Source organism: Lycium ferocissimum, unplaced genomic scaffold (genome assembly GCF_029784015.1).
Source record: "Lycium ferocissimum isolate CSIRO_LF1 unplaced genomic scaffold, AGI_CSIRO_Lferr_CH_V1 ctg14493, whole genome shotgun sequence".
Classification (NCBI taxonomy): Eukaryota; Viridiplantae; Streptophyta; class Magnoliopsida; order Solanales; family Solanaceae; genus Lycium; species Lycium ferocissimum.
In genome coordinates this window covers 3949-17971 of record NW_026715489.1, presented here as the reverse complement: position 1 = coordinate 17971, position 14023 = coordinate 3949, and the positions used below count along the sequence as shown (strand labels likewise).

The following is a 14023-nucleotide window of genomic DNA, read 5'->3' as shown; positions in this document are numbered from 1 at the left end:
GATAATAAAATTTAAACTCTTTCTTTCTTAATTCTATATCCAATCATAATGATTTACATAAATTTAATAGCAGGGCTATTTATTTCGTATGTCTAACTTAATCTGATAAGTAATGCAAATTTTGTAAACTCTCTGCACAAAATTCTACTAAATAGTTGTGTGATTCACAAAAAGTTGGCTATAGTTTGATTTGAGTTTTTTTTTTTGATAAAGAAATTAATGTATGAGCCAATTTTTTTTTTTTTTTGGCGGACAAGCTGCAATTAATTGTATCTGGAAAGTATCACTAATATACTTCTTAGTTTCATTTTATATGACTATTTTTTATTGGATATATAATTTAAGATATTAATTTTATAGGAGTATGTTGTATTAAATGTTAATGATAGTGAAAATATATATTTAAAAACTGTTTTCCATGGTTATGTTACGCCATCTTAACTCATCAGCTTATACAAGTGTCAGTCACTCTTGAAAAAATTGTCTCATTAAAAGAAAGATTGAACTTTGAGCCAACCCCTTAATAAATTTCGTATAATTTAGTGTATCCGCGTGCTCACATTCTCAACGTTTTGCAAAATTTTAAAAAGATTTGATCATTTATTATAAATAGTGTCAGTTCTTGAAGTTGAGCTAATTTCAGAAACAGGGGCTGGTCAGAAATTTTTTTTTTTTTTTTTTTTTTAGGACAAAAAGGTTCTTACTTTATGTAGCTTTTCATATGTTCTTTTGAGTATCATTGGTGGGTATTTCAAATTTGTCTTAGTTTGAGTTGGATTGAGGTGAAATGGAGGAAAGGTATCAGCCACTGAAAGAATTTGGTTCTGGGAATTTTGGAGTGGCAAGGCTAGTGAGGGACAAGAAGACTAAAGAACTTGTTGCTGCCAAAAACATTGAAAGAGGGAAGAAGGGATTTTTCTCTTGTCAACATGATTTCTTTCCAATGTTATCAATAAAAATTTGTAAACTTTGTCATGATTTAAAACTTGGTTAAGTTGAAAGTTTAACTGGATGTTTATCAATTCTTGTTTGAGTTTAAGCTTGGGCATTCTTGCTAACAAAAAATTTAACTTAAGTTTGATCATTGCATCTTAGTGTTGGTGTGTGAACAAAGTTCTATATTGATAGCTGAAAAGAAAAAAGAGTTATTTATAAGGTGAGGGATACTCTTAATGGTGTTGGTGTGAGACTTTTTGCAGAAAGCATACGGGTTTGGCCCAAAGCGGACAATATCACATCATGTTAAGTTAAGAGTATTGGACCGTTTAGCCCAACACTTAGTGTATTGTGAAGGTGTTTTCATGCATTTTGGTGGTATATGTAGAATTTTTGGCACAGAATTTATTTAGGTTGTCTTTTGGAATTTTGGGAAATTGAGTAGGAGTATTTGATTGATGTTGATGACATTTCCCCCTTCTCCACTATTTTTTATTTGTTGTTGATTTCTTGACCCCAACATTGTTTGGGTTTGAGGCGTAGTTGAGTGATCTTAGTTTCTTGACTGAGTTAGTGTATTGCTGTCTGCTTTGTTTTTTAGTGTATTGCTGTCTGCTTTGTTTTATAATCGATTCACCTGGCAACAATCTAGTGAGGAGAAACATTGGGTTGATACTGGAAAAGCTCCTGTACATTTTCTCCTAATTTACCGGATTCATGTCTAAAAGATGTCATATGTTTTATCTCCAGTGTAGAAAAAAGGTTTTAATGTTCTCTGGTTAAGTTAGCCTAATTTAAAGGCGGAATGGCTTGAGACCCCCGAATTCGGTGGCGGACCAGATTTTCGCCGAAGGGGGGGGGGGTTCAAAATATAAAAAACAAACATACGAAAAGCCAAAGGGGTTCAACGTCTAATATATATACATAAAAAATAATTTTAACCTTGTAAAAACGAGTATTTTTTTTTTCGCAGAGGGTTCGGATGAACACCCTCGGCATAGTGTGGCTCCGCCACTGCATGAACTTGTTATCGTTTATTTAGTGCACACCTAAACTATGCGTTGACTTAATTACCCCCCTGAACTTAGTAATATGATAGCCTCGACCTCCCTAGACGCTGATGTGGCAAAGAGCGTGGATACGCTCTCTTTTAGGCGCGTGGAAGGGTGAAAAATAAAAAAATCAGCTTCCAAATGGGGTATTTTTCAACTATTAATTGCCACATAATCAATATAATGATTTATTTGATCCAATTGTATTTCTTTTTGGTTTTTCTTGAAATACACTGCATATTTTATCCCAATTGTGTTATTTTCTTTTTCGATATGATGATTATTTATTTCAGCTATGTATTTTTTTTTTCTGGATCCAAATCTAAATGACTTAGTTGAAAGTTTCAACTTGAAACTCTATTTATTTTAGCTAAATAAAAATAAGGTTTAGAAAAAGTTTAGAAAAAGTAATGAAGTTTAGACGGTGTATTTTCTACAAAAATATTGTGTATTTTTCTTTTCATGCAATTACTATTTATTTCAACTGTGCATTACTATTTTCGGGTCAAATTCATAAAAATATTTTATTTGATTTCTTTTTTAGATGCAATGATTATTTGTTCTAACTGTGTATTTCTTCTTTTCCTGGCTAAATATATAAAAAAAAAAAACTTGATTAGAATATCATTATCTTTAGGAAATAAAAAAATTATAGTCAAAATATTTTCAAGTTCTTTTTTTACAGATTTGGCCCGAAAAAGATGATTTAAATAATTGCTGAACTTAAAAGGGTAAAAAAAATATATTTTATCCTTTAAAAAAAGCCACATGGACAAAAAAATCCATGTGGCAGCGCGTGTGTCACACTTTCATGGGTTGTCAGCATTCAGGAGGGTTGTCCCTATCATATTTTCAAGTTGAGAGGGGTAATTAGGCTAGCGTAAAGTTTAGGTGTACACTGAATAAAAATCGACAAGTTCGGGGGGGTCCGATCTATTCTGCCTAATTTAAATGATGTGTGTTTGTCTGTTGTTTCAGATTGACGAGAATGTGCAGAGGGAGATCATAAATCACAGATCATTGAGGCATCCTAACATTATCCAATTTAAAGAGGTAAATACCTCCTTTATCACTTGATATGAAGACTTACAACAACCATACTAACAACAAGAATGCCTTAATTCTAAGATTACGAACATGGCTTGAGTATATACTTTCATTTACTAGATTGAGTAGGTTGTGCTAGGTAATTTTAGGTCTTTGTGTTGTTTCTCAGAGCTTCTCTCTTCGCTTTTCGTTTTCTCCTGCTCCATTTTAAATGGCAAACCAGCGTCATGTTGAGATTAAAACACTTCATAATACTTGCCTTGACTAGATTGCGTAGCTATCTGGCTTATTAATCAATTCTAACAATAATAAGTAAGAAGCTTAGGCTTGTTATGGTTGAAGTTCTTAAGCAAAAGAATGCTTTCTAATATGTCCATGGATATCCTCAAGAAGTTTGATTTGAGTAGCCTTGTTTACACTTAGTGGTTATCAACAGAGCGTAAGTGCTCTACTAGGAAGATGACTGGAGGATAAAGGAAAATGGATAATGCTCATCTTTCTTCTGAGCAATGCATATTATCCCCTTTATTTTCTGTATGATCCATATTATAATCACATAGTTTCCTGTCTGGACTAGCTCAAAGTGTCTACAGAGCATAAAAGATGGAGTAAAATTATCATCCCCTCGCACATCCTCACAAATCATAAGCTCTTGCTGTGACTGAGCTACCACTTAACAGATTATATAAATCAGAAATTCAGAATATTATGATAAAAGTTCCTTCCAGATAAGTGGAAACAGATATAAGTTACAAATAGTTCTGCTTCCATATGTAATGAGAGTAAATAGAGTAATTGGTGTAGTTTTTGCTCAAAATGTCATCCCGATGAACTCTAGAAATGTCTGTTTTGGTCGTCTAAGGCAATTACCACTTCATTGCATAACCCTTTTCAACTGCTGTGATCTTTACGCTTAAGCGTTAATGTTATGTGGTCTTGTCGGAATCACTAATTCTTAACTATTCAAGTGCTGCATTGCTTCTTGCTGTGTCATAGTAAACATGGTATGGCCCTTCTTGTCAGAGGCAAATCTAGGATTTGAAGCTTGTGGGTTCCCAGCTAGCAGTGTCTGTTGTTACTGGGTTCTCAACTCAAATTTCTTATATATTTGAAGGGTTTCACATTATAAATACAAGGTTCGGATAAAAGTTGTGGGTTCCCGCGAACCCACACCCAATGGTGTGGATCCGCCCCTGCTTCTTGTTACAGGTATTGTTAACTCCTACACATTTAGCAATTGTGATGGAATATGCAGCAGGGGGAGAACTTTTTGCTAGAATATGCAGTGCTGGAAGATTTAGTGAAGATGAGGTTATAAACATATCCAACTTATTATTTACCTGCATTTGGTGAGAATGAGATGTCATCCCTTATCGTTTCATTTTGTTCTACCGACAACAAGCTCGCTTCTTCTTCCAACAACTAATATCTGGAGTCAGCTACTGTCATTCAATGGTATAATTTTGAAAATACTTTTCTTTTATTCTTTTATGATATACATATACTCGTGATTCATTTAATAATCTTCTAAAGCAATACTTCTACTTCACTGCAGGAAATCTGTCACAGGGATTTGAAACTGGAAAACACACTCCTTGATGGAAGCCCAACGCCACGTCCTAAAATATGTGATTTTGGCTATTCTAAGGTTTCTTGTTGTTACACCCCGTAGTTTCGTGTGTTGAGATTCGAGCTACCTTTCAGGAGGTATGTGAGATTGTATGTGTTTATCTTATGGTTATGAGGGTTTAAGTTCATAAAATAAGCTATGGAAGGATTGGAGGACAAGTGATTTAAGGAAATTAAGTTTGTTGGAACTTTGGAGAAAATATGAAGGGTAATTTTGGCCCAACTTGAAGAAAGAATATCTTTTAGTATATGAGGAGTTTTGGAGCAAAGCAAAAGCCTAAATTGAAGTTCAGGAAGTCTAGTTTCCAACGCCAAAAACCGCGCATCGATCGGACATTGGGATCAAAAGTTATGAGCATTTTAAGACAGACTATCCGAGCAGAGGATTTACTCTGGGCGAACGCGCAGAGCAAATTCTAGGTCGGTGTAGACCGACTCTAGAACATTATATAAGGAGGTTTACCCTCTCATTTTTCATCCAAACACCCCCCAAACACTTCCCAAAACCTCTGGAGAGTCCCCCAACTTCCGTCCACTAAATTTTACCACGAATTAAATGAAATCCCCGAATTTGGGTCCGGACAGCGTATAGTTGTGATTATAATATCGTATTGCGGTGAAACTTGGCTTGAATTCAAGGTGAATATTGAGGAGAATGCGGTTCTAGTGGAAGTGAGGTAGGAATCTTCCCTTATAAGTATTGATTTAAGCTTATTTACGGAAGAAAACTTATTAAGTGATCGTGTAATGAATTCATGGGTTGAGAAATTGGATAAGACATCGTGTGGGATGTTTATAGAATATATTGGTATTGATAATATTGTTGTTGATGTTGGTATTGTTGTTGTTGTTGTTGGTTGTTGGATTGTGATTTCGGGCTAGGCATATAAACAGGGGAGATGTTGCCCTAATTTCGGCAGATTCTAAATGGATTTTAATTAAAGGCTTGAGACAAGTGTATGATGGTGAGCCTAACAATAGTATGAATGGTTTTATATGTAGATTGCAAGACAGGAGGTAGGTTGGAAAGTTGAAAAGTAAGCTACCAGGTATGTTAAGGCTAAACCCTTCTTTCTTAAGGCATGATTCCTTTGTTGTGAACCTATATATGATATCCTCAATAACCCTATTTCTAAAATACCAAAACTTACAGTTCCCGATGTTCCTGTGATATCATTGAACTTGTTCCATGGCCATTGATGTTATTCATTGATGTTGATCTCACCTTATGATTTTGATCCTTCAAGACGAGATGTGTTCATGCTGAAGGTTCCATAATAATAATCCAACGAGTTTAGGAACAAGTTCTTAAGGAATGTTTTATAAGACATGAATAGAGTGCTAGTAGAGGATCCCCAATGAGGTATTTAATGTTCGAAGAGAGGTTTATGTTGTATCTTAAGATTTGGTTATAGTCTAGTCAAGTAGGAAGAAGTACTAATGGCCTGAGCTGTGCTTATAAGTCTTAGGTGATTACGTAGACCCTACGGGTTAAGTGATGACTATGAGAAGTGCATATAGATTACTTGTAGAAGTTTAGTTATGATGTCGATTATAATTACCACTGGTCTATGACCAGTCGGGCAGACGTTACCATCGAGCTACGGCCGGTTGGGCAGATATGTATTTACCACCATGCTACGGCTGGTTGGGCAGTTATTACCACCGAGCTACGGCGGTCGGGCGATTCTCGCGATCGGTCGGGCGGTTGCGCTCTGCTCGGGCGATAATCGGACGGGCGATTTACAGGTGCTACGGCCGATCGGGCGATTACCATGGTGGTTAGGGCGGTTAGCACCTGGACGATAAGTAAGTTAGAGACACAGTATTGTACATAGATGTAGTTAAAGATATGAGAGTATTAAGAGACATGCGTACTAGATTCTCATCGGTAAGTCAGAATTGCCAGATTGATTCTTATCCTCTTTCTTTGCAGTACATGTTGATTATATTACATTTCCGCCTTACATACTAGGTACAATATTCGTACTGACGTCCTTTTTGGAACACGCGTTCATGCCCGCAGTGTAGACAACAGACGGTACGATCTTCCGTGGTAGAGGGCGTTTTCGGTACTAGTCTTGATTGGTAGGCTCCATTTCTTCCTAGAGCATTGCGAGTCGGTTGTATATGTATTTTGTGTTAAAGGTATGTCGGGGCCACGTCCCGACTTATGTACTTCGATCATGTTCTTAGAACTTTGCGGACGATTCCTCGTGTACGACTCGATTATGTGTTGTTAGTGGATATGTTGACGTCGCAGGCCCATTGTACATATACGTATGCATGATATTATATTCATAGTTGGCCTTCTTGGCCTTATTTTGCCATTGGAGGCATAGATGATGCAAGTTACAGTTTGGTTTGCTCGGTCCCAGTAGGGTGCCGGGTGCCAATCACGCCTCACCAAGGTTGGGGTATGACACTTGTTTTCTAGTTGAGAAGTTATCAACTATCATATATCTAGTAGGACATTGCATTTTTTATTTACTATTTTCTTCATCATGCAGTCCGGGTTATTACATTCACAACCCAAGTCAACAGTAGGAACACCTGCTTACATTGCTCCAGAGGTCCTGTCACGGAAGGAATATGATGGGAAGGTATATATAGTGGGCGTTTGGCCATAAGAATTATTCACTTTATTCCGGAATTTTTTTTTCACTTTTTTCACTTTTCAGCGTTTGGCCATAAGAATTCCGAATACAACTTGAAGTTGTATTCCGGAATTCCAAAAACAAAAAAAAACTTATTTTTCAAAAAAATTCACTTTTTTCACTTTTTTACAACTACATTTCAACAAAAACTACAATTTCAAAAATTATGGCCAAACACAACTCCAACTCCAACTCCAACTCCAACTCCAAAATTCCAAAAAGAAAATGATTTTTTTTTTTTTTGGTATCTATGGACAAACAGGCCCATAGAATCTTGCAGAATTCTCTGACAAGCTGTGGTTCTACCTTTAAACCCCATCCCCCTTTCCATCTTCCTCCCATTCTAGCTAAAGTAAAACCCTCAAGCATCACAAGCATTGCATTGACCTGATAATTTTATTTTATCGATTTCGCTTTCACTAATCTGCTAGGGGCCTTTGTTAGCATGGAGCAGTCGGTATATTTGGGATTTTACTGAAAATTGCAATAGTGGATATGCTCCAAATTTTTTGTGCAAGAGAATTTTAGAAAAGATGAGTAAATTTATGGATGAAGTACTGATCTGTTGCTTCGTTGAAATAAAGTACTATATGTTATCCGCTTAGAGACTGTAACAAATCTGATGAAGAACCTTGGTATGAGCATTTACTAGTGTCTGTTTCTAGGTTTGTTTGCACGAGTGAAGTACTACCCTACTGTTGAACCGTTTGATGTAGTGCAGTTCATCTGAGATAAATGTGTGGGCCTAAAGCAAACCTTCTAGTAAGAACTTATCAAACCAAAAAAGGAAAAGAAACAAGAGAGCACTAAATTCTTATAAAAACTTGCTTGCTCATTTGATCACAGCTGTTTCTGAATGCCTGAATGCTGTTTTACATCTGGTTCATTTTGAGTTATTTTAATTGAATATTCTGCACGTCAGAAAGTCTTGCATTTTTAGGTTGCCGACGTGTGGTCATGTGGGGTGACACTGTATGTGATGTTAGTAGGAGCATACCCTTTTGAGGACCTGAAGATCCTAGAAATTTCTGTAAAACTATCCAGGTGAGTTTGTTAATACTTTGATTTGAGGTTTGAACCAAGTAAGCTTTTATTCTGAATGTAGGTTGATTATTTTTGTCTCAATCAGCAGCTGAAGAACTGTTTGTTTTCTTTTACAGAGAATAATGAGCGTCCAGTATTCCATACCCGATTATATACGAATATCTGCAGATCATGAACCTTCTTTCTCGAATATTTGTTGCGAATCCATCAAAGGTAAGTTTCATTTACTGAACTTGCTGGCGCATTGATACTGCAGTGGTTTTCGATGAAAGATTCTTTTTCTTTTACACATTAGAAGCAAGCTTTCTTGTTATGCATTGTCCTTGGCACTAAAGTTATTCCAGTTGGCGAAAAAATTAACCAAAATAATGATGTTTTGAGTGGAACATTAATTACTAAGCTGTGTATACGCCAAATATTGGCTTATTTGAAATGTTTCAATTGGCTGCAGAGGATCACTATTCCAGAGATAAAGAAACACCCCTGGTTTCTAAAGAATTTGCCGAAAAATTTGATGGATGGCGAGAACGCGAATTATGGAGAATCTTCTGATCAGCAACAGCAAACTTCAAAAAGTCGAAGACATAATGCGGATCATACAAGAAGCAACGATCCCTGGAGAAGGATCAAAACCCGGGCAAGCGCCTGCAGGGGCAACAGCAGACCCCGATGACATGGAAGGTGACCTGGAATCTGAAATTGACATCAGTGGTGATTTCGTCGATCATATCTGAGGTTGTCATTGTTAACTAGACTGAAAAAAGTTGTAGCATTAATTGGGCATATTGCATCAGCAATATTTAGAAAGACTAAGTAGGCGTTTGGCCATAGAAACAAAAAAAAAAAAAAAATCACTTTTTCGGAATTTTTGAAGTTGGAGTTGGAGTTGTGTTTGGCCATAGTTTTTGCAAATAATATTTGGTTGTTGAAATGTACTTTTTCTTAAAAAAAAAAAAAAAATGAAATCTGCTTTGTACCCCTGAACTTTTAAAAACTAGCAAAACCGTCCAAAGCAATTAATAAACATAACCAGTACGAGAAATATAGCAACTATACTCGAGATCGGCTTGTGGAGCGCTCTAGACTAATGGTTTCTTTCTATCAAAAGGTTGCAACTGGGAAGATTATCCGTGTACATAGAAAATATGGCATCTCTAAAAATGACTTTGTTACAAAATTCCCCCCTGCTTCTTTTCTTTTAAAGGCTTTTTAGGACATGATGTTTAATGTTTGTTGGAGTGGAGAGCAACCGAGCAACATAAGTTGCCTCTGACCAGTGAAAAAAATTATATGAACTAAAAAATGAGCAACATAAAAACTTTTGGGAGAAAAATTAAGAACGAAAAATCAAAAGTAAAGGTCCAAAACAGAAAATGAAAAAAGTGAAAACAAGGTTTTGGTTGTTTTTCAAATTCCAAATATTTGAAACTTTTATGACCAAATACCATAAAGTGAAAAAAGTGAAAAAAAAAATCCGGAAAAAATGAATAATTCTCATGGCCAAACAGGTCCTAAATATTTTACATTTAGAGATTAAATTGTTTTTCTGAAGATATTTGTGGATGGAAGGCAGGTTTATATTTTCCCACTGATTTTCCACTGAAAAATGTTCAATGGCTATTTCCCGCTGAATGTCGGTGAGAAAAACCTAAATAGTAGTATTTTCACACGGAAAAAGTATGATGTTTCCTAGCGTTTCAATGGGGACTTGTTTTATAGCACAAATTTCCCACTAAATGTGGGTGGGAAAGCCCTCTATATCTAGTAGTGTTATAGGCATTGTTTAATCTATTATTACCTAAAAACAATCAAGTTAATAATGGCAAATCAAGAAATAACCCTTCGTGGTTATAGGGAAAATCAAGTGTATAATTGTATCTTTTATAATATCAATGACAAATTTCCTCGACTAAATTTATTAGTTCGAGAATCCTCTTATTGATTGAAATGACCCTTAGTATATGCTAGTAGTGTTATAAATTTGATGATTGTTTGATCTATTATTACCTAAAAACAATCAAGTTAATAATGGCAAATCAAGAAATAACCCTTCACGTGGGATGAATAGATATTTTGATCTCCGTTAAGATCAAACAATTTCATCAATTGAGTATGATTGCAAGTGTATAATTGTATCTATTATAAAACAATAATATCAATGAACTTGATTACCAAAATATTTCTCTCTTCTTATTGCTTTTTTTTTTTTAAGTAGCTTTTTAATATTGAAAAAGTCTATTTATTAGTTCAAGAATCCTCTTATTGATTGAAATGAAAGAATTAGTAAATATATCTCTCGAATAAAAATAATGAATTAAGGTTATGAAATTATAATTTGATGATGAGTCTAATTAAATTGTAGGAAAAATTTTATGATTATAATTTATGAATAAGTTATTAATTATTACCAAAAAATGATTTTTTTTTTCCACCTACAGATTGGTGTTGCAACCTGAATGAAGACGCATCACAGGGGATGAATAGATGGTTTCTTTTGTTTGATTGAGGTAATATGGCATGTCCTTATTGGATATGTTTGACATCATATACTATCTTTTACACGTATATTATTGTACAAATGCTAGAAACTGTTTCTCTAACAACCGGATCCGTGGCGCAATGGTAGCGCGTCTGACTCCAGATCAGAAGGTTGCGTGTTCGATTCACGTCGGGTTCAAGCCCCCCGATCCATATCCGGTCCTCTCTTTTAATTTTTTTGACAGCTTGATTATCCTGTTAATGATATATTCTTATTCGATGCACCTTTATTCTCTAGGTGCAGTTTTATGGCTTCTTCCCACTTCCCAGGTGCACTCGGCAATAGTCCGCACAAACACATTATACACAAAGTCGCCCTTAAGCTTGTAACGCATAGCAAGGAACTTATCTCCCATGCACGTTTCAATGGTAGTAGAGAAGAGAAGCACTTTCAATTCATTGTAAATCTGTGACTGCCTTATTAATTTGGTTAACCAACCACGTAGTACCTCTCGTAGAGAGTGAGAGCATGTGCACTCGTTAACTTAGGAAAAAATTATGTATATATATCTGAATTATGATCATATATTTCGTTAGCCACCCTAAAACACAAAAGCTGATTTGGTGCACTGGTTCAATACGCGTCTTAGTCCCTCTGCGCAAGTGTGATGATCTGTGTTCGAATCTTCGTTGTTGCATTCTACATCATTATTCCAAAAAAAAAAAATGCATATAAAACACATAGGTAGCGAGTTTCGAACCGAAAATTATTTTTCTCGTTTAATTTATATTTATACAAGTACATTGGGTTTTATGTGTGCTTAACAACATTTCCTGACAAAGCAATGTGGGTGTTGCGTGACGCCGCTTCGATTATCATGAATCCGCCTTTGGTGGTGCCCCGTCGTCTTCAAATCCTGAGTCCGATAGAAATAACATAAGAGAACATTAATAATATCAAAAAAAATAACATAAAGGAAGGGCGTACAAGTTGTTGACTTCATTTCCATTGTGCGAATGGCGAAATGTCATATATTGTACAATACCAATTAAGGATAGTTACGTACCTAGATAGCTCCTATATATGGTTAGTAACTCCATCAACTAATGAATAATGGTATTGTGAAGTCTGAATTAATAAGAACCCCACCCACGCTATATTCCTCTTTGTCTAACAATGGAAGAATTGTTGGTATTGGGAACACTCTTAGGTATCGTTTGGTTTGGTATTTAGAGTTATGTAAGTATTAGTAATCCAGAAATTAGTTATGTAAAGTTTAGTTATTAATGTACTAATTATTTCATATTTCATCGAAAATAGTATATAAATTAACTTATAACTTATAATGCATGTTTTATTTATATAGGGATATAGAATGATAACCAACTACCGGAGCAAAGTAAAATGATTTTAGTGTAATAAAAGAAAGAAAAATGGCTTTTGTGTAATGAACGCAAAACTAGATTACCGCCAGTGAAGTTTAGTCTACATGATTATCCTTTTACATGTGCACCAAAAAATAAAGGCTTAATGCATATGCGTACTTAAATTTATCTCTTTTTTTCATTTTGGCACCTCAACTAAGCATTGTTCCTATTGAACCCTGAACTCGTCCTCTAATGTGTCTATCAAACTCTTTAAATCTGATTTTTATTAGAAGCAAAAAATAAATTGTGATAATGAATGTAAAGTAATATTTTAGACGTGTGGTAAGCCATTCTTTAAGTCATGGATGTGTCGGTTTCTAACGGATTCTGCTCTTTCTTGCACGGCTTAATTAAGAGCTTACTCTTTTTTCCCTCTCAATTGCTGCTAATTTTAGCTAAAAAATGGCATAATTAAATTAGAATATATATTAGCATGTTGCTACATTGAAGATAGAATACTATGTAAGTCAGATTGTGTTTCATAGACACACTTGAGGACGAGCTCAGGGGTACAATAGGAATAACACTTAATTGAGGTGCCAAAATGGAAAAAAGGGATAAGTTCAGGGGCGCATATGCATTAAGCAAAAAATAAAAATAAGAGAATGTCTCTTGCTTGCTACATTACTTTCAATAGTGCTAATTCCCCTACGCTGGCATTATCCAATTTTTCTATTATTAAAAATACTATTTTTTTAATTCAATTTATTTGTTTGCTTTTAATTTGGCACGGAGTGTAAAAAGTAAAAAAGACTTTTAAATCTTATGATTTTAAATTAAAAATATATAGAATGTACAAAACACTCTTTAATCTTATGGTCTTAAACATATCATATGAAAAAGTGAAATTAAAGAATTGTCAAATACTAAGGAAAAAGATATTGTTTTTTAGACGGACAAAAAAAGAAAGTAACACAAAAAAAATTGAAACGGAAAGTAAGCATTATTTGGACATGCTAAGTGACGTTTTTTGTCCAAAAAAAAAAAAAAGGATATTACTTTAAATGACTTTTATTCATGTAGTTTGCTGAGATATAAAGTTCGTACACAACCGGATCCGTGGCGCAATGGTAGCGCGTCTGACTCCAGATCAGAAGGTTGCGTGTTCGATTCACGTCGGGTTCAATCCTCCCGTTCCATATCCGGTCCTTTTAAATTTCATGTTTCATGTCTTTTCTACAGTCCCAACCGAGCAACTTCATTTTCTTTTTGTAGAGTTTCTGGACTTCTTTTCTCTGCACTCTGCCTTCTCGTAGTCCCCACTTTCATGAAGTGCCTCTGTGATATGTGCTTGAGCAGCTTTATCTGTGGACACGCCAACACCATCTATTTGATCACCCAACAAATTTGCTTAGACAAAAACTAGTGCACTAAAAGCTAGGCAAGAAGTGGGAGTTAAAAAAAATGCATGCGGAAGTAAGTTAATTTCTTTTTATGGTTTCTAAGAGGTGACCAAATATATACTACATAAATGTAACAACCCGAAATTTTCTGAGTGAATTTTAAAATTATTTCCTTAATTATAGTTTACTAATTTTAATGAGTTTCATATCAAAGTGATATCAAAGTGAGTACTATTAAAATATATTTATATAATATATATGTGCTACTAAAAATATTGCTTTTACACATATAATGTATGAGATAGTTTATTAATTATAAGTAGTAGAGGGTCAAATTTATGTTAGTGGACGTTATATATATTTTGTTAATGAAAAGATAGTGGGCCAAGCCCACTTCTTTAATGTTCAC

General features: G+C 34.9%; 2 non-coding genes and 1 pseudogene across 2 annotated transcripts; all 3 read left to right on the top strand.

The window, feature by feature from the left end:
* Positions 1 to 787: 787 nt before the first annotated feature.
* LOC132042282 (serine/threonine-protein kinase SAPK3-like) lies at positions 788 to 9132 on the top strand (annotated as a pseudogene).
* Positions 9133 to 10970: 1838 nt separating this feature from the next.
* On the top strand, positions 10971 to 11042 carry TRNAW-CCA (transfer RNA tryptophan (anticodon CCA)). The gene has a single exon. It is a non-coding gene; the product is annotated as a tRNA-Trp (tRNA).
* Positions 11043 to 13324: 2282 nt separating this feature from the next.
* Positions 13325 to 13396, top strand: TRNAW-CCA (transfer RNA tryptophan (anticodon CCA)). The gene has a single exon. It is a non-coding gene; the product is annotated as a tRNA-Trp (tRNA).
* The last annotated feature ends 627 nt before the right edge of the window (positions 13397 to 14023 follow it).